Here is a 20,210-nt window from a genome sequence, read left to right as displayed (position 1 = left end):
CACTAACTAAATTATACCTATGCATATGCATAGCCTGGGCGCGCTACCAAGTAAAATTGAAAGTTGCTTGGTAATGCTTACTTTTGCAGGTAAGCATTCATCTGTTTTTAAGTAGCGCTGCTCAGCTCTTTACTATGTTTTAATTTATTTCCGGCCAGCTGCTCCCACTTAACAGTTTTGCTTTTGGTGTATATGCAGAGCTTCTGTTTGGTTCAAGGTGCGTTTGCAGTCTCTGGGGGGGCTCAGCGCATCTCTGAGTTGAGGCCAATCGGTGGCGGTCTGGTGATGCGCTGATCCCACTTTTTTACGCAATTTTCAATTTTACTTGGTAGCGCGCCCAGGCTATGCATATGCATAGGTATAATTTAGTTAGTGTTAGGTCCCCTCCCATGGAGGAAAGACTTCTACGACAGTGGGAGGGACGAGTACCTAACAAGTTGCATGCAAGCTGTTAGAGGAAACCAACATCCTCCAAGCGGTAGACAGGTCATGTGTGTGCTCAGTGTGTACTTTATCCCATTAGTGGGGCTTGCACACTTTTGCAGGTAAGCATTCATCTGTTTTTAAGTAGCGCTGCTCAGCTCTTTACTAAGATCAGGTGCCCTGACTGAAGTCAGACTGGATAAGCTGCATGCTTGTTTTAGGTGTATGATTCAGCAACTACTGCAGCCAAAGAGATCAGCAGGACTGCCAGGCAACTGGTATTGTTTAAAAGGAAACATCTTTTAGGTGCACTTTAAGGGGTAAGCCTTTTTTCCTCTCTTATTCATATTATGCATCCTTACCCATTGGTACTGCAGCTGTACATATATCCCCACCAAAAGCAAAAAGTTTCAAATTAGGTAGTTAGACCTTCGGAAAGAGGTATTAAAGAAAAGTAAATTATTCCACTGTCTAGAAGATAGAAATGGTAAAGATCTTAACCAGCTGTCTTTTCAGGCCGTGCCAATATATTCCACCTGAGGTCAGAATGCAAAATGCTGAGAGCAGTCTCTATACAACCTCAGAAATGCATCAGGTAATCTGTAATTATCTCTTGCTGCTATTGATGTTAAGGTGGCCACTAATGATCCAATCATTTTCATCCAATTTTACCAAATCCATGAAGTATAAGGGTAAATTGAGTGAATATATGGAGTGGATAATTTAGGCAGTTCCCTTATGTTACATAGAAAAGGTAAGATTGGATGAAAGATTGGATCATTAGTGGCCAAGAATGCACAAGCCTATCTTTAAAACATAAAATAATTGGCCATAGGCACACTGCACATGTGTTACTTTCAGGGGCATAAAGAAATGATTTGCATATTCAATAGTGATGCATCTTGGGAGATCTTTCTTGCTCACATAAACCTGAATAATTGCCAATATCTCCTGTTTTAAGAAGGACAAATTGTATTTATCATAGCTTTTTAGCAAGGGTTCCTAGGACCTCTTACATTATCCCACTAGTTCGGGTTCGTTGCGAACACTACGTGGAAGCACTCAGACCTTAGTCAGATCCTGCAGTGTGTTTGAACCAGGTGGACCTGGGAATTCACACTGAGCCAGATTACTTGTATTATCAATCTGTTTATGCTTAGACCAGTTCCAGGGTGTAGAGACCACGGACCTCCCACCCAGACTAGGGAACCTGTGTTATCAGTCTGTTTATGCTTAGACCAGTTCCAGGGTGTAGAGACCACGGACCTCACACCCAGACTAGGGAACTTGTGTTATCAATCTGTTATACATCAGACTAGTTCCAGGGTGTAGAGACCACGGACCTCACACCCAGACTAGGGAACTTGTGTTACCATTTTGTTATACATAAGACTAGTTCCAGGGTGTAGAGACCACGGACCTCACACCCAGACTAGGGAACTTGTGTTACCATTTTTCAGACTAGTTCCAGGGTGTAGAGACCAAGGATCTCACACACAGACTAGGCATTGTTTGATATCTGTTATGACTTATTGCTTTCCTGACTACTCCTCTGATCTTTGATTCGGTACCTTGCACATCTGATACTCTGTTGCCAAACCCTGCTTGCCTTGGTTACCGAATCAGCCTTCTGTCTATGTACCTTGTCTGACCGTGTGTTGCCGACCTGGCTTGCCCGACCACGAGAACTATCTCTACTATTAAGAGATAGTCTCCAGATCACTCAGCGACATTGGTCTTCATTGTCACTCACTCTCTGAACCTTCCTTCTTCCAGCCTGACTCCGCCCCTTGGGAAGTCTCAGGCTACTGCAAGATTTCCTATATCTAGAGCAGTATTGCCATACTGTCTCTAATTTCCTGTGCTATACTCAAAGTACTACCGTTACACCAAACACTCACACTATCCAGGTGTCCAGAGGTTAGCAATATATCTGTATTATCTGTGATTCTGCAGATGATCAATAATCAGGTATATATCTGTATTCTTGGTGATACTGCAGATCACCAATAATCAGATTCTCTCTGCGTGCTGACAGCGATCGTTACAATATTGTTTAAAAATTGTTGCTAGGTCTGTACACACTGCTGACGATGATCATCTGTGAACAGTCATGTTGGTCATTCAAAATGCCAGCACACCATTGTGGATCGTTTATCATACGCCATCTTAAGCCTTAAGCCATCATTAAAACGGAAAACTGAGAGCCCAATATGGTGTAGTAAGTATTGGAATAGGGAGGAATAGATGAGAAGTAAGTGATATACTTACAAACCGGGGTTACCTCAAAGGCAACCACTGTAGAGGCAGGTGGGGAGATTAGGCCTGTCCCCACTCAGGACTAAGATGTCGTTCTCTGTGGATAGAGGAAAAAGGAGGGTGTGCCACTAGTGTTGGGCGAACAGTGTTCGCCACTGTTCGGGTTCTGCAGAACATCACCCTGTTCGGGTGATGTTCGAGTTCGGCCACATGGCCGAACTAAGAGCGCATGGCCGAACGTTCCCCGAACGTTCGGCTAGCGCTGTGATTGGCCGAACGGGTCACGTGGTTCGGGCCCGAACGCGCTCTGATTGGCCGAACGGTCACGTGGTTCGGGTAAATAAATACCCGAACCACGTCATATCTCCGCCATTTCTCTGTGGGTTTAGCTTTGGGTAGGCAGGCAGGGTAGTTCGCTCTCCAGCCACGCTAGCCAGGGTCCCCCCCAGTCATTGTGTGTCGCTGCTGGGAACAGTAGTACACCGCTCGCTCAGCCACACTATATATATAGCATTGTTTACTGCCACTGTGTACCTCGCTCAGCCACGCTATATATAGCATTGTGTTTTCTGACACTCTGTGTACACGGCTTAGCCTGGCTATATAGCATTGTGTGTACTGCCACTGTGCACCTCGCTCAGCCACGCTATATATAGCATTGTGTTTTCTGACACTCTGTGTACACGGCTTAGCCTGACTATATAGCATTGTGTGTACTGCCACTGTGCACCTCGCTCAGCCACGCTATATATAGCATTGTGTTTTCTGACACTCTGTGTACACGGCTTAGCCTGACTATATAGCATTGTGTGTACTGCCACTGTGCACCTCGCTCAGCCACGCTATATATAGCATTGTGTTTACTGCCACTCTGTGTACACCGCTCAGCCAGACTATATACCATTGTTTACTGACACTCTGTGTACACCGCTCAGCCAGACTATATACCATTGTTTACTGACACTCTGTGTACACGGCTCAGCCTGACTATATAGCATTGTGTGTACTGCCACTGTGCACCTCGCTCAGCCACGCTATATATAGCATTGTGTTTACTGCCACTCTGTGTACACCGCTCAGCCAGACTATATACCATTGTTTACTGACACTCTGTGTACACCGCTCAGCCAGACTATATACCATTGTTTACTGACACTCTGTGTACACGGCTCAGCCTGACTATATAGCATTGTGTGTACTGCCACTGTGCACCTCGCTCAGCCACGCTATATATAGCATTGTGTTTTCTGACACTCTGTGTACACGGCTTAGCCTGACTATATAGCATTGTGTGTACTGCCACTGTGCACCTCGCTCAGCCACGCTATATATAGCATTGTGTTTACTGCCACTCTGTGTACACCGCTCAGCCAGACTATATACCATTGTTTACTGACACTCTGTGTACACCGCTCAGCCAGACTATATACCATTGTTTACTGACACTCTGTGTACACGGCTCAGCCAGACTATATAGCATTGTGTGTACTGCCACTGTGTACCTCGCTCAGCCACGCTATATATAGCATTGTGTGTACTGCCACTCTGTGTACACGGCTCAGCCAGACTATATAGCATTGTGTGTACTGCCACTCTGTGTACACGGCTCAGCCAGACTATATATCATTGTGTGTACTGCCACTCTGTGTACACCGCTCAGCCAGACTATATAGCATTGTGTGTACTGCCACTCTGTGTACACCGCTCAGCCAGACTATATAGCATTGTGTGTACTGCCACTCTGTGTACACCGCTCAGCCAGACTATATATAGCATTGTTTACTGACACTCTGTGTACACGGCTCAGCCAGACTATATAGCATTGTGTGTACTGCCACTCTGTGTACACCGCTCAGCCAGACTATATAGCATTGTGTGTACTGCCACTCTGTGTACACCGCTCAGCCAGACTATATAGCATTGTGTTTACTTCCACTCTGTGTCTGCTGGGCCTGGGAACAGTAGTACACCGCTCACCTGCCACTGTATAGCATTGTGCTCTGTGTCGCTGCTGGGAATAGTGGTACATCGCTCACCCGCCACTGTATAGCATTGTGCTCTGTGTCGCTGCTGGGAATAGTGGTACTGTATAGCATTTCTGTACTGCCACTGTACTGCTGCCAGTCAGCGTGTACTGTAAGGATAAGTGAAATGAGGAAGAAATCCGGTGAAAGAGGAAGGGGCAAGGGAAGAGGTGTTTCCCCTGACGGTTCACGTACAGGCCACAGGGGAGCACCCAAGAAAACCCACTCAATACCGCCCATGTTGTCCAGGACAACAACCCTCACAGATCCAAAAGAACAGGACCAGATAATTACTTGGATGACCTCTCAAGCGTCCAGCAGTGGGTTAAGCAGCACCAGCACATCACGCACGAGGTCCGAGTCCTCAGCCAGTTACAAGGAGCCAGTGGGCACAAAGCTGACACAACCGGCAGCGACACCACGCACACAACTGCCAGATAACCAGTCCGATGAATTACCTCAGGACACAATGGGGTATTCGCAGGAGCTATTCCCAGCCCAACAAACTTCCACCTTTCAAAGGTCAATGGAGGAACAGCCAGAAATGTTGTGCCCGGATTCACAACCATTAACTGTGGGAAATGCACCGCGCACTGAAATACAAGGCGAGTCCGAGGAGGACTCGGAAACCCAAATCCCAGAGCAAGTTGGGCAGGAGGGGTTGCAATTGCAGGAGGTCGGCCGACAAGATCTGGAAGACGACGTTGGAGTGAGCTGCGCAGAGGTTGTTCTGGGGAGCTCTACTCCACAGCGGCGGCCCCCCACAATGACATATGACGAGTTTGAGGAGATGGAAGAGGAGGGTATGGACAATGTGGACATAGACCCAGATTTTGTTTCTGAACGAGAACATCGCCGTCGTAGCAGCAGCACAGATGAGTCTGTTGAAGAACCCACTGCTGCACGAGTTCGCCTTGTGCCACAAGGTAGGCGGCGCGCAATTTCAGGCACCACAAGCGTGGAAGTTCAAGTGAGAGGCAAAAGAGGAGCAAACAGAAATCGCCAGCAAGGAGGCAGGTGCTCCAAAGTCTGGGCTTTCTTTGAAGACTGCACTGAGGATGTTACCATGGCGATTTGCAAGGTGTGCAAGACCCGCCTGAGCAGGGGGAAAAGTATTAACAACCTCTCCACCACCAGCATGAGCCGCCACATGCTATCCAAACATCCCACTCTGTGGGCAAACGCGGCAGGACAGGGTACCAGCAACACTGCCTCCCTTGGGTTCACCAGACTCACCACCAGACCCGCCTCAGCAGCAGCAGTAGCCCAGCCATTGCGTGGTTCACAACATTCACAAACATCAGACGACGCTGACACTGTCACTTTCCGGAGTAGTGCTCTTGAGGTCTCCCAGTGTTCATCAAACACAACAACCAACAGCCCTTCCGTGTGCAGCGCTACGGTTCAGTTGTCTGTGTCGGAGATGTTTGAGCGCAAGAGGAAATTGCCAGCAAATGACCCCCGGGCCGTAGCAGTAACAGCCAGCATAGCCAAGCTTCTGGCCTGCGAAATGCCGCCATATCGAGTGGTGGAGACAAACAGCTTCAAGGGCATGATGTCAGTGGCCATCCCACGTTACGTGGTTCCCAGTCGCTACCACTTTGCGCGCTCTGCAGTGCCTGAGTTGCATGAGCACGTGGTCAGCAAAATAACCCGAAGCTTGAAGAATGCCGTTGCCTGCAAGGTTCACCTCACCACTGACACTTGGACGAGTGCGTTCGGACAGGGTCGATACATCTCCCTTACCGCGCACTGGGTGAACCTTGTGGAGCCTGGCAGCGATTCCTCACCTGCTACGGCGCGGGTGTTGCCCACGCCGCAAACAGCTGCACCGCCGTCCCTCCCACTGGATAACAAGAGCAGCACCTACCTCTCTGACTCCTTCTCCTCCAACGCATCTCAAAGCTGTACCTCATCCGGAAACGCTAACCCAGCAGCAGTAGGATGGTGGAAGCAGTGCAGCACAGCTGTTGGCATGCGTCAGCAAGCGTTGCTGAAGCTGATCTGCCTTGGGGATAAGCAGCACACAGGGGAGGAAATTTGGAAGGGAATAAAGGAACAGACGGATTTGTGGCTGGCACCGCTGGACCTGAAACCGGGCATGGTTGTGTGTGATAATGGGAGTAATCTCATTCGCGCTTTAAGGTTGGCTAAGCTGACACACATCCCTTGCCTGGCGCACGTGATGAACCTAGTAGTTCAGCGGTTCCTGAGGACATACCCAGGCGTGGCCGATCTTCTGTTGAAGGTGCGTCGAGTGGCCAAACATTGTAGAAATTCCAGTACTGCTTCGGGGGCACTCGCCAAGATGCAGGAGCGCTTCAATCTCCCCCACCATCGCTTGCTGTGTGATGTCCCTACGCGCTGGAATTCTACGCTGCACATGCTAGCACGCTTTTGTGAGCAGAAGAGTGCAGTGGTCCAGTACATGACGGCACAGTACCGAGGCGCATCCGGACAGCTGCCAAGCTTCTGTGGATCCGATTGGGCCAACATGTTGGACCTCTGCCAAGTCCTCCAAAATTTTGAGCAATCCACGTTGCTTGTGAGCAGTGACAACTCTTCAGTCAGCATTACCATACCACTGCTGTGTTTACTGAAGAGGTCAATGTTGAAAATCAAGGAAACAGCTGTCATGATGCAACTGGGGGAATCTGAAGGAGAAAACGATCAGCGTGATGGTACCAACATCAGGCCATCCGCCTCAGGGAACGCTGGCCCCAGCAGCTATGACGAAGAAGAGGAGGAGGAACAGCTGGAGTTGGAGCAGGAATTTCATGCCACCACTGACGAGGGCCAGAGCGGTGCACGTTGGACTTCCACAATTCAGCGCGAATGGTCAGCAGAAGCAGACCAGGAGGAAGGTGACGACTATGATGCATCACAACAACTATCACAACGCTCACAAGAGGATGATGAGGATTCTGGTAGGACTCTGGCACACATGGCTCAATTCATGCTAGACTGCATTGAACGCGACCCACGCATTGTGCGCATTCTGGACAACACCAATTACTGGGTTTATCCCCTTCTGGATCCACGGTACAAACACAATGTTCCAAAACTGCTTGAAGAAAGAGTCAGACAGGTCAAAATGGAAGAATACCAGCAGGCCCTTGTGGAGACTTTAGAGAGGAGATTGACATCCTCCCCCTCCTCTAGCCAGTTGTACGCCGACAGACTGACTTCCGCAAACCCAGGACGACCAGGAGGGCAGCAAACAACGCAAGCCGCAGCTAGTGCCCAAAAGGGAATGGTATCGGCAGTGTCCTTGGAGTGGGAAAATTTTCTGACACCCATGCAGCAGCAGCCCACTGAACAGCAAGCGTGCAGATCCACCTCCAACACCGATCGCCTGGAGAAGATGGTCAAGGACTACATGTCAGATGACGTAGCTGTGTCGAACAATCCATCTGCACCCTTCAACTATTGGGTATCGAAGCTAGACACCTGGCACGAACTGGCAATGTACGCAATAGAGGTGCTGGCTTGCCCGGCAGCCAGCGTTATGTCGGAACGCTGTTTCAGTGCTGCCGGAGGCATCGTCACAGATCGGCGTATCCGCCTCTCCACAGAAAATGCAGACCGTCTGACTCAAATTAAAATGAATCAATCCTGGATTGGAAATGACTACGCAACACTCCAGGACCCCAACCAAGTAACATGACCAATGAACATCTGGGATGGTGTAGCGTTTCCGGTCCCTGTTTATTGAACCTCTCATCTGTATTACATTTATGACTGCATGGCGGCAAAAAGCATTGCTGCTATATCCGCACGCTTTTTGTCCTCATGCAAGGCCTGGGTTGTTGTGTCTCAAAAAGCATGGCCTTCTCCTCCTGCGCCTGCTCCAGTTCCATCACGTGTGCTGCTGCTGCTGCTGGGTTAGCGTTGCCGGTCCCTGTTTATGGAACCTCTTATCTTTATTACATTTATGACTGCATGGCGGTACAAAGCATGCTATCCGCACGCTTCTTGTCCTCATGCAAGGCCTGGGTTGTTGTGTCTCACAAAGCGTGGCCTTCTCCTCCTGCGCCTCCTCCTGTTCCATCACGTCTGCTGCTGCTGGGTTAGCGTTGCCGCGTGGTCCCTGTTTATTGAACCACTTATCTTTATTACATTTATGACTGCATGGCGGTACAAAGCATGCTATCCGCACGCTTCTTGTCCTCCTGCAAGGCCTGGGTTGTTGTGTCTCACAAAGCGTGGCCTTCTCCTCCTGCGCCTCCTCCTGTTCCATCACGTCTGCTGCTGCTGGGTTAGCGTTGCCGCGTGGTCCCTGTTTATTGAACCACTTATCTTTATTACATTTATGACTGCATGGCGGTACCTCATGCAAGGCCTGGGTTGTTGTGTCTCACAAAGCGTGGCCTTCTCCTCCTGCGCCTCCTCCTGTTCCATCACGTCTGCTGCTGCTGGGTTAGCGTTGCCGCGTGGTCCCTGTTTATTGAACCACTTATCTTTATTACATTTATGACTGCATGGCGGTACCTCATGCAAGGCCTGGGTTGTTGTGTCTCACAAAGCGTGGCCTTCTCCTCCTGCGCCTCCTCCTGTTCCATCACGTCTGCTGCTGCTGGGTTAGCGTTGCCGCGTGGTCCCTGTTTATTGAACCACTTATCTTTATTACATTTATGACTGCATGGCGGTACAAAGCATGCTATCCGCACGCTTCTTGTCCTCATGCGAGGCCTGGGTTGTTGTGTCTCACAAAGCGTGGCCTTCTCCTCCTGCGCCTCCTCCTGTTCCATCACGTCTGCTGCTGCTGGGTTAGCGTTGCCGCGTGGTCCCTGTTTATTGAACCACTTATCTTTATTACATTTATGACTGCATGGCGGTACAAAGCATGCTATCCGCACGCTTCTTGTCCTCATGCGAGGCCTGGGTTGTTGTGTCTCACAAAGCGTGGCCTTCTCCTCCTGCGCCACCCTCCTCCTGTTCCATCACGTGTGCTGCTGCTGGGTTAGCGTTACCGGTCCCTTTTCCTGGAACCTCTTATATGTATTACATTTATGACTGCATGCCGACAAAAAGCATGTTACCTGTGCAAAGAAAACAGACATTTCCCGCATTTAAAAGACAGTTTTCCCTTTGAAACTTTAAAATCGATTTTCTCAAAAACTATAAGCTCTTTTTGCTAATTTTTTTTTCCTCTTGTACCCACTCCCAAGGTGCACATACCCTGTAAATTTGGGGTATGTAGCATGTAAGGAGGCTTTACAAAGCACAAAAGTTCGGGTCCCCATTGACTTCCATTATGTTCGGAGTTCGGGTCGAACACCCGAACATCGCGGCCATGTTCGGCCTGTTCGGCCCGAACCCGAACATCTAGATGTTCGCCCAACACTATGTGCCACCCTTCCACCAAGGGTGGATATCTTTGGTTCGTAAAGGTGTACAGAGGCGCCAGAAGGATAAAATGCACTAAAATCATCTAAAACGGTCAGTGGGTGGTGGTGGACCAGTCACTCCAAAACAGACATAATGCTGTCGATTGAGGTAATACTGATTTATTTACATACTCCTAAAAGCATTTCGCGATGCGTTTCATGGGCGTAGTCCCGCTTCCTCAGGCAGTAAATAACAGGAGTATCACACAGCAAGAGTTCCAATATTAGCATGGCACCTCTGGGAGGTGCCAAGCTGATATTGGAACTCTTGCTGTGTGATAATACTCCTGTTATTTACTGCCTGAGGAAGCGGGACTACGCCCGTAAAACGCGTTGCAAAATGTTTTTAGGAGTATGTAAATAAATCGTTATTACCTCAATCTACAGCATTATGTCTGTTTTGGAGTGACTGGTCCACCACCGCCTCCTGACCGTTTTAGACGATTTTAGTGTATTTTATCCTTCTGGCGCCTCTGTACACCTGTACGAACTTAAAGGAGTTATCAGGCAAACTTTAAGAAAATAAGTGCTACTTACCAGGGACTTCCTCCAGCTCCAAGCTCCCAGCACGTCCCTCACCGCAGCTCTCCCTTCAGCCGTTTGCTGCAGGTTCGTCCCGGTCCCCGTCGATGACGTCAGGTCGCTCTGTACTGCGCCTGCGCGATCAGCACTGTCAATCACCACCACGTGGGCCAGAGTGGACTGCGCAGGCGCAGTAGTTCTGCGCCTGCGCAGTCCACTCCGGCCCACGTGGCGATGATTGACAGCACCGATCGCGCAGGCGCAGTACAGAGCGACCTGGAGGTCGCTCTGATGTCATCGCCGGGGACCGGGACGGACCTGCGGCGAACGGCTGAAGAGAGAGCTGCGGCAAGGGACGTGCTGGGAGCTTGGAGCTGGAGGAAGCCCCCGATAAATAGCGCTTATTTTCTTAAAGTTTGCCTGATAACTCCTTTAAGCCGTCATTGGTGCTTTACATTTTCAAACAATATCTGAAAGACGAGTCGTTAATGTTTTTTTTTTTACAATTTTTTTTCTCCCTGTGTGTACGAGCCTTTAGGGCTAGTTCACAGCACATATTTTCATTTTCTGTAATGGAGAAAAACTTAGAACTGGACAAGTCAGTGGAGCCTATGTAATTTATGGACTCTATTTGCCTGAGGCAAACTTGTGAGGATGCACCACCCCCCTCTCCCCGAATTGAAATGATCGCACAGCACCCGACAATTTGCACCGCATGTTATAACTGCAGGGTTCCCCCCAAAAAACAGCCTCAGTATAGGTAGATAGCCAGGTACAGATGCCCCCAGAATTGGTGGCTAGGTACAGTTGCCCCCTGTATAGGTTAGCCATGTTCAGTTGCCCCCAGTATAGGTGGGCCAGGCACTCTCCACTTCCTGTTTCTACCTGGTGCTGTCCCCAGAATTCTTCCACCTGAGGAAGTTGCCTCACTTGGCATCATGGCCGGCCTGCCCGTTAAAACCACAGCAGAATTGGGATGCAAACTCAGGACCCGCACAAATTTTCCAGACACTGCAAAAGCTGCAGATGACTATGGAAAATGTAAAAACCTATGGAAACTGACAGTGTCGATACTCACCAGGCCTTTTCTTTATCGTTTGCTTGTCTCCTCACCTTGTCACTTTCTGCTTTCATCTGTCCTTCTGTCTTGCCACCTTTGTCTATTCTTCTGCAATGCCAGTTGGCACCACTGCTCGGGTCCTCTGCCTGCCATCAAAGGACAAGTACTGCTAAACTGACTGGAGCCCCGGCAGCTACCCATTAAATTGAAACTATCCAATAGGAATCTTCCCTCTACAGCGAGGTCCACTCAGGGGACAAATGAGAATCCTCGCTGGTGGTCAATTTGAATCCAAGAGGTAGCTAGCAGGGTTCCATCGGTATCGTGTTGCCTGTCCACAGCAGCAAAAAACCCAAACAGCAGCTGATTGGACATGCACAATGGTGATTAGTGTGACCGGCTGTGATGAATATGCAACAGGTGCACGGTGGTCATTGTATCCTCACAAGTGTGAACCTCATTTGAGAATGCATTAGAGCATACATGTCAAACTCTGGCCCGAGGGACAAATCTGGCCCTCAGAGCCATTGAAATTTGACCACCAAGAGCTTTCCCCACTTTGCATTAAGTTTGGCCCACTCTGGTCCATCAGGGAAACTATGTTGGAGGTGAAGCCCTAGATCACCTGGGAAGCCATATGAGGGAGGTAGGGGAAAAGTACTAGACACCAGGGAACTGTATAGGGCAGGGTGGGGGCCACTAGACATCAGGGAACTGTGTAGGAGAGGGAGGACCACTTGACATCAGGGAACTGTACAGTTGGGGGGGGGGGACATTAGACTTTAGGAAACTTTATAAGGGAGGAAGGTGGCCACTAGACATTGAGGTCGGCCCATGACTAGGTCCCAATGTTCAATTTTGGCCCACTTTGTATTTGAGTTTGACACCCCTGTATTAGAGACAGGTGATAATCAGTGCAGCCATACAAAAGTAGTTTTATTCGTTGAAATGAAGATGAGAAAAACTGGCATCCCTATTTTTTTATGGGAAAAAAAATAAGCTTTAAAAACTAGCTCTTTCTGGCAAACAGCGCAGCAAAAATAATCCAAACCCACGTAAAGAAATATTCAGCGCATTCTGGATGCATGTCATGTTTTATAATGCTTTAATTTAGGTGTATATGTTGTTTAATTCAAGTGAATTACGTGATTCAGTGGCACTGCTAAACATGAAAAGCGATGTGTTTCTCATTGAGATCATTATCATTTTTTCTCTGCATTGAACAGATGGGTGTAGAAGAGCAGAGACTTTAGTTACACAATCTGCATCTGCTTCAGGTAAATATTATTTACAGATCACTGAGAAGTTGTGGATTATATTAATGTTCCCCCAAATTACTCCGGTGCCAGAGTCTCTTAGCTCATAGAAGTGCTCAAGCAAAATTCTTTTTTGCAGGCTTTTGGGGTAGATGAACATAAAGCAGGAACTGTTTGGTATCTCATGGCTCTCTAGAGGACCCTAAATGTAATCAGTGGAAGAAGCTTGATGCAAAGCACCAGAGGCAAGATGAATAGTATGCAGGTGATCGTAATAGGCCTTAACTGCTATCACTTTCAGAGAGTGCTCAGGGCTACTGCTAAATACTGACAGTGTGCATGGATTTATTTACTCCTAAAAGGGCTACTGTCTGGGATTTTCAGTGAGCTACATTAGCACTGCTAATCTGAGCAAAGGTGAACGCCCAACAGAAATCCAGTGTTGGTGGCAAGTGCACAAGGCCAGATTATACATTTTGGAATGCCAGGAAACCCTCCATTCTCAGAAGAATCTTGTGTGCAGTACGCAGACCACAACCAACGCACTAAGCCGCTATCCACACTAAGCCGCTGCCTAACAGTGCCCCACCCACAGTTACCTGCCGATGCACTACACTGCCGCCCATAATAAGCTTCTGCCCACACTAAGCAGCTGCCCACAGGTGCTTCCGGGTTGTGCATAATTACTCCATCAGTTAGTATACAGGGTGAGTTTGAAATAATACTGGTCAAAATCCTTGTAATATAACTGTTGCCAGATTTTCATGGTGATCTCTGTGTCTTGGTCCATGCAGGTCCACTCAAGGGACCAATGAGAATCCTCCATGGTGAACTCTCAGCATCTGGCTCCCTGCATACTTACAACTGGGTATTAGTATTATAGATAGCAAATATGTCAGAGACCCCTCCTCCTGACATCAGGTACAGCTGAGTGGCCAAAGACAAGTGGAAAGTGCAAGTATGCCTATTAACCATTCTGGGTTCTATTTTCAATAGTATTTTTTCTGGTAGTGTATATTATATCTTGCCTGATCATGCGAGGGCATAAACAATCCCTGGCACAGATGAGCTCTATTGTAAAAATCTCCCCTAACAGCCTAGAATAACATTTGCAGGTAGTTTTGAGCAGTGCACTCTGCACACCATGTTGCAGGGGATGGAGGGCACGGACACAGCAGGGCGCAAGCTGGTAAGAGCAGGATCACTAGCGCACAATCCTTACTCTCCTCTGCCATTAACAAAACTTGCTCCACCACCATCTGTTTTGCTCCATTGACTCACATATAAATCTAGGGGGTAACTTTTCAGCACATTTTTTATGCTGAAAAATTAGGCTTATATGCGAGTAATGTATATACAGGAATAACCAAATGGCAGCCTTTTTCACTGTTGTGCTAGGGCCAATATCACCGTCATTGAAATGAATGTGTTTGCCCTTTACCATCTATGCCTCTGTGTCTACCATCTTTCTCGTTATCCTCTCTCTCCCTTCACTGCGTCTCTCTGCCCTCACCATCTCTCTCTTCATAATTTCTCTCCACTCACTAGCTCCCTAAGTCCCCCCATCATCTATACTATACCAATTGTATCTCCATTATTGGATACTGTATGGTGGGCACTGTGGGAGGGAGCAGAATAATTTGCTTGCTGACACGTGATCTAAATGATTTGTGATTAGAAAGGGTTAAAAAGAACCTGAACCAATTAAATGATTTAAAAGAAACACACAATGTACCTGCACATACTTACTTCGCTGTCAGCTCCTCAAAGAAGCTCAGTAATTTCTTCTACCAACGATTCCTTCCAGTTCTGACAATATTTTGCCAGAAGTGAAATATATCAGATGTCAGTTATAAGTCGCTGTCAGTTATAACTGAAAGAACAACTAATGTGCAAGGTAATGTCCATGTTTCCCTATGGCTCAAGTGGGTGATAATATAGTTTAACAGTGTGCTGACCTGGAAGCTGTAAAGGGGTCATCCCCATTTTTTTTAAATAGAAAACTTGAGAATTCCATTGATCACAGCGGACAAACAGGACACAGGAGAGGAGAAGGAAAATGATGAGTAGACCACACGGGAGGTTAGTATGATGTGCGTATGTTTATTTTGACTTTTCATTTTCAGTTCAGATTTGCATTTAAGTCAGAGGCTCAGCACACAGTGGGGCACCTTGTTTTTTTTATTTTTATTTTTTTTACAGCTAATCTGTTTCCCTCATGAAAAGTTATGGCTTTACGCGCTTTGATCTTTACTCAGTTCAGTGCAATCATTTACTTGAATAGATATTAAAAATGCCAGACAATATTAATAGATATAAATAAATGGCGATGCTGATTTTTGAGGCCAAGTGCCATTCCGTGTACAGATGCATGAAAACAAAAGGCAGCTAGGAAAGCATAGCCCCGTTCTCTCTCAGCAGTAGGTGGCGCTGCTGCTCTGCATTGAAAGCCCAACCAGACTAAAAACTGACTTCTGGCTTTTGTAATGGACAAGCGTTGGCCGCAGAAAATTTGGGCTGATTGTTCTGTATTTTGTTTAAATAGCCTCCACACAGAAAAGCATCTGGCACTGTATGCAGAACATGTTTTTTTTTTCAGTCCGTGCAAAACACAAATGGACTTTTATGCGGCTTGTTCATTTACTGAACACTAAAATAACAATTTGTGATAAAATAGTATATGCCATGCTTATTTAGATGGAATCCTTGCTCTTCTGTTTCAAATGCTAAATGCTTATTTATAAACAGGCTTTTATGCTGCTAACAAAATGTACCTTTAGCTAAAAGACCTGTTGATAGACTAGAGATTTCAATTCAATTTCTGTTCTGTCGTAAAATCAAAATGCTAAAATCATAAATGTATCGTTTTCAGGTATTCACATTATCACACAAATAATGATCATAGAATTTATATAGAGGAAACTTCACTCAAAAATGATATTTCTATCTAGGGAAGTTGCTGGCAAGCTGAATGCATTCTGGCCTATCATATATTCTGAGGCTCCCAGTGATTAACTAGTTAACAATTGAGGGTTTTTTGTGGATCAGAGCAATTTTCACCTCTCAGAGCTCTTTCCATTCATTCGCCAATAATTTTATCATTACTAATCACAACACAATGATCTATACAGTACCTTGTACAACCAATCCAATTAGTCTTTCTTTGGTTTTACATTATGCTAAGAATTTTTTTTATTCTAAATGCATTTTAATGGGGCAAAAAAAGAAAAAAAATGGAAAAATTCATCCACGTATTTTATTTGCCCATTTGTATTGGTTATTACACCATTTAAATTGTTTCTATGACAATGTATGGCGACAACATTTTATTTGGAAATAAAGATGTATTTTTTTTTCAGTTTTGCATCCATCACTAATTACAAATGATTATTTGCCAAATAAATAAAAAAAAAAAAAACAACCAGTAAATACACTGTTGACATACATATTAAAAAAGTTTAGTCCCTCAGTTACCTATTTATGTATGTTTTTTAAATGTTACTTTTTAAATTAAATTTTATATGTGGGTAACTATGGGAGGGGAGGTAAGCGGTTAATTAATGCCAGGGCATTAATCCTGGGCAGCACGGTGGCGTAGTGGTTAGCTCTCTCGCCTTGCAGCGCTGGGTCCCTGGTTCGAATCCCAGCCAGGGAACAATCTGCAAAGAGTTTGTATGTTCTCTCCGTGTCTGCGTGGGTTTCCTCCGGGCACTCTGGTTTCCTCCCACATTCCAAAAACATATGGATAAGTTAATTGGCTCCCTATCTGCAAAGAGTTTGTATGTTCTCTCCGTGTCTGTGTGGGTTTCCTCCGGGCACTCTGGTTTCCTCCCACATTCCAAAAACATATGGATAAGTTAATTGGCTCCCCCTAAATAAAAAATTGGCCCCAGACTACAGTACTTACACTACATAATATAGACATATGGCAATGGTAGGGATTAGATTGTGAGCTCCTTTGAGGGACAGTTAGTGACAAGATATATATATATACACTGTACAGCGCTGCGTAATATGTCGGCGCTATATAAATACTAAATAGTAATAATAATAATGCTATATTCAATTTATTTTTTGTTATTTGGAAGTTTTTAGGTGTAATTTTACTTTTTGGTCACTAGATGTCCCCCACACTTTCTTTTGATTTAATTTTTTTCGGCATACACTCGTTACAGGAAATAACGCGTGTATGTAATACTTTAATCTTTGTCAATGAACTCAAGCAACTCATTGATGCCAAAATTAATTGATTAAAGGCACTTAGATTGGTGAATGGGAACTGTGTTCCTGTTAACTGATCTGTGCACTAACAGATATCGACGGGAATGGCGCTGGAGCTGACGGGAGCGCACAGCAGAGATTGCGGCAGTACACCAATATCTGGGTCCCTGGGACTTCAGATGAAGTCCTGTAGGGCGTAGATATACTGCCACAAGTATTTAAATATTACTGTGAGACTTCCCAGCTGTGGTGGTGGCTGGTGGTGTCACTTGCTTCACTCAGAACTGCACTGTTTCCAGGTAGATGTTCTGAATTTCCTTTAGTGTGTGTATGAGGTTTTAAAATTATACAATCCATTATATCAAAAGTTCATTCTCAGTTCAGGTGGGCTTTAAAGCACACCCCAGGCCAGTGATGGCTAACCTTGGCACTCCAGCTGTGACAAAACTACAAATACCATCATGCCTTTGCCTCCCCGAGTTATGCTTAGAGCTGTCAGAGTATTGCAATACCTCATGGAACTTGAAATTCCACCACAGCTGGAGTGCCATGGTTAGCCATCACTGCCCTAGGCAAAGCTGTCTAAGATCAAGACAGGCAAAAAAGGACGCTGAAAATTTGGGCGCCACCATAGGCTGCTCAGACAGTAATTTGTGTGTTGTCAAAAGTCCGAGCCCAAATTACTATAAAAACAGCATCATTGGTTTGCCAGCAATAGCTGGAGCCGAATTACCGGTACGTATTTCCCCTGAGCCCGTAGCGGCCTGGAGGGGGACTAGTAAAGGGTGCTTTGCAAGAGGGGTCAGAATTTACCACTCTACTTTGCAAGGCATCCCCCAGTGTTGTTGAGTAGAATGTGAACTGGTATTTCTCAGTGGATGAAGCACTACACTTGTGTGCTTTGTCTTCCTGGTCAATCCCAGCCTGCATGGATGATCGGGGTTACCATGGCTTGGGGGGTCATAACATTTTTAAAATGCTTTAAATAATGTATATAGTAATAATGAAATAAAGCCTATCATTAAGTTATTCTTCCACTTGGTTGGTGATAGTGATGTACTATATGTTGCAAAATAATCCTCTCCAAAAACAATAGAAATTACTTACAAGTACTGTGTATTCCTGCGTATAAGACTACTTTTTAACCCTTGAAAATCTTCTGAAAAGTTGGGGGTCATCTTATACGCCAGGTGTCATTGATGCCGGGTGATACGCCCTATCCTGTTACCGCCTCTCAGATCTCCCTGCTGAGGGAGCGCAATCTATTCTTCCATACTGCTCTGATAAACAGGTAGACAAGGAGAGCGGACCAGTTTACTTAACCAGTTCACCCCCAAGGGTTTTTATCCTAACGGACCAGTGCAATTTTCAGTTGTCAGTGCTCCTCCCTTTTATTCCCTAATAACTTTATTACTACTTATCACAAGAAAATGATCTATACCTCGTTTTTTTCGCCACCAATTAGGCTTTCTGTGGATAGTACATTTTGCTACAAATGTTTTTATTCTAAATGCGTTTTAATGAGAAAAACAGAAAAAAAATAAAAAAAATCATTGTTTCTGAGTTTTCAGCCATTATAGTTTTAAAATTAAACATTCTCCTATGGATAAAACAAACACGTTTTATTTGCCCAGTGGTCCCGATTATTAAACCGTTTAAATGATGTCCCTATCACAATGTATGGCGACAGTATATTTTTTTGAAATATAAGTGTTATTTTTCTGTTCAGTTTTTCTTGTTCTGGCCATAATTACAAGCCCCTATGTAATAAATTAAAATTAATTTTCCCCCATAAAATATAGAATAAAAAAGCTGAGTCCCTAAGGCAACTATTTATTTATTTTTTTTAAGCTGATTATTTTTTTTTTACAAGTGTTTTTTTTTTTAGGGGGTTGGAAGTGTAATTTTATTAATGATGTGTATGTACTTGAAAATGTATGTACTTTGTAGGTGTAATATACTTTTTGGCCACAAGATGGTTCTAGTGAACACTCGTTATAGGAAGTGTCCACTTTTTTTTTTTACACTTTAATTGTTACATTTCCTGTTTTTGTGAATGGACGTAGCCGCTGTTCGCGGTCAGGTCCATTCACTCCAGGCACTGCGATTGGGTAGAGGACCGTTCGGTCTTCTTCCCCAATCACCCAGCACGGGATCCCGACGGAAACAGCGGCAGTAGCGGCGCACACACGGCGGTAGCAGCGGCGGGAATGTGTGACGTATTAAAACGTCATGTTGCCGTTAATACCGGTAAGCATGACGTTTTAATACGATAGGATGTCGGTAAATGGTTAAAGTGAACCTAAAGCCAAGTAAAAAAAAATGAGATTAACTCACCTGGGGCTTCCCTCAGCCCCCTGCAGCCGATCGGTGCCCTCGCAGCCCCGCTCCGATGGTCCAGGACCCGCCGGCGAACACTTCCGGTTTGGCCGTCACCGGCCGACAGGCATGGGAACGCGAGTGATTGTTTGCGTTCCCAGCCTGTATATCGCCCCCTATGCTGCTATTGCGGCCTCCTGGCTGCAGGGGGCTGAGGGAAGCCCCAGGTGAGTTAATCTCATTTTTTTTTTATTTGGCTTTAGGTTCACTTTAAGGAGAGTTGACCAATGCAACAAGTCAATTGACTATATACTGTTATATACTGGGTAACACATACAGTACAGCACCAGAATCTGTTCATACACAGCACCAGTATATGATTTTTTTATTTTTATTTTAATTTGGTGTGCGTTGTAAGAGGGGTAGTCTTATACGGCGAGTATATCCCAAACTCTATATTTTAACTGGAAAAGTTGGGGGGTCGTCTTATACGCCCAGTCGTCTTATACGCCGGAATATACGGTATGCATAAAATTGCACCCAAATGAACTCGAAGAAAGTTTGCAGGTAGCAAACTTTTTTTTGCACAGGTGTAAGAAAACGCGGAAGAGCCGCCGCCATGAGCCAGCGGCAGGCGGCTCATTCCGCGCACAGTTTCCACACACACGGAGAGGCAGCCGCCTCCTCTCAGCATGAGGCGGCTGTCTCCGTGCAGAAGGTTGCGGAGCGCGGAGAA

At 46.0% G+C, this 20,210-nt stretch overlaps 1 protein-coding gene across 1 annotated transcript in view; it reads left to right on the top strand.

Moving 5' to 3' along the window:
- The first annotated feature begins 969 nt into the window (after window positions 1-969).
- IL1RAPL2 (interleukin 1 receptor accessory protein like 2) overlaps window positions 970-20,210 on the top strand; it is a 1,439,628-nt gene continuing 1,420,387 nt past the window's right edge. The window contains exons 1-2 of the mRNA XM_068251064.1: window positions 970-1,018; window positions 12,905-12,955. The gene's annotated coding sequence lies outside the window, so the exon portion shown is untranslated. The remainder of the gene's footprint in view (window positions 1,019-12,904; window positions 12,956-20,210) is intronic.

This window comes from Hyperolius riggenbachi, chromosome 8 (assembly GCF_040937935.1).
Source record: "Hyperolius riggenbachi isolate aHypRig1 chromosome 8, aHypRig1.pri, whole genome shotgun sequence".
NCBI classification, from domain to species: domain Eukaryota; kingdom Metazoa; phylum Chordata; class Amphibia; order Anura; family Hyperoliidae; genus Hyperolius; species Hyperolius riggenbachi.
Note: the sequence above shows the minus strand (reverse complement) of the source record. Positions and strands in the feature narration are given on the sequence as shown.